Source organism: Penaeus monodon, chromosome 22 (genome assembly GCF_015228065.2).
Source record: "Penaeus monodon isolate SGIC_2016 chromosome 22, NSTDA_Pmon_1, whole genome shotgun sequence".
Classification (NCBI taxonomy): Eukaryota; Metazoa; Arthropoda; class Malacostraca; order Decapoda; family Penaeidae; genus Penaeus; species Penaeus monodon.
Genome location: NC_051407.1, coordinates 41,552,309 through 41,552,900, shown reverse-complemented (window position 1 = coordinate 41,552,900; position 592 = coordinate 41,552,309).

Genomic DNA, 592 nt, shown 5'->3' with positions numbered 1-592 from the left:
AAATTGAATAGAAATTGAGGATGTGAACTGGACCCGAAATGACGATTTCAATAATGTTTACTTAATGCCATACGAAAACGGGTACATTTCTTTTCCAAATGCTGCCTCAGGGGAACACGAAAAACACTTTTTTATTGTTCTCCCATTTGTTCCACATGAATATACGGCTCACTCTGGAATTAGGAATCATACTGGGCTGGCAATAGTTTTGTAATGCTATGCATAATCACAGAAAATTACATTAATTTTATCAAATTTGCAAAATGTAGTTTGTCATCGTTATTCCATTTTTCTTATCCTTTCCATTACTTCCATCGAAATCTCTGGCTGCAAAGCGCCAACAGCAGCAAGAATCAACTCTGTAACAGTCTAATAGGGTTCGAGGAAATATTTTTCTTAAGAGGCAAGCTTTATTCACGCCCAGCTTCGAGCCCGCGACACAACGGGCCGAGCAGACACAACCGTCTTGAGATTGATGTCATAATCTCTTCTTAAGAAGACCGGGCAAGCGAGCATACACCACGTACTCCATCTCTGTGGCCTGCGAGGACCTCCTCCGTCAGGAAGGGCAGAGAGGGACAGCAAGGCAGTG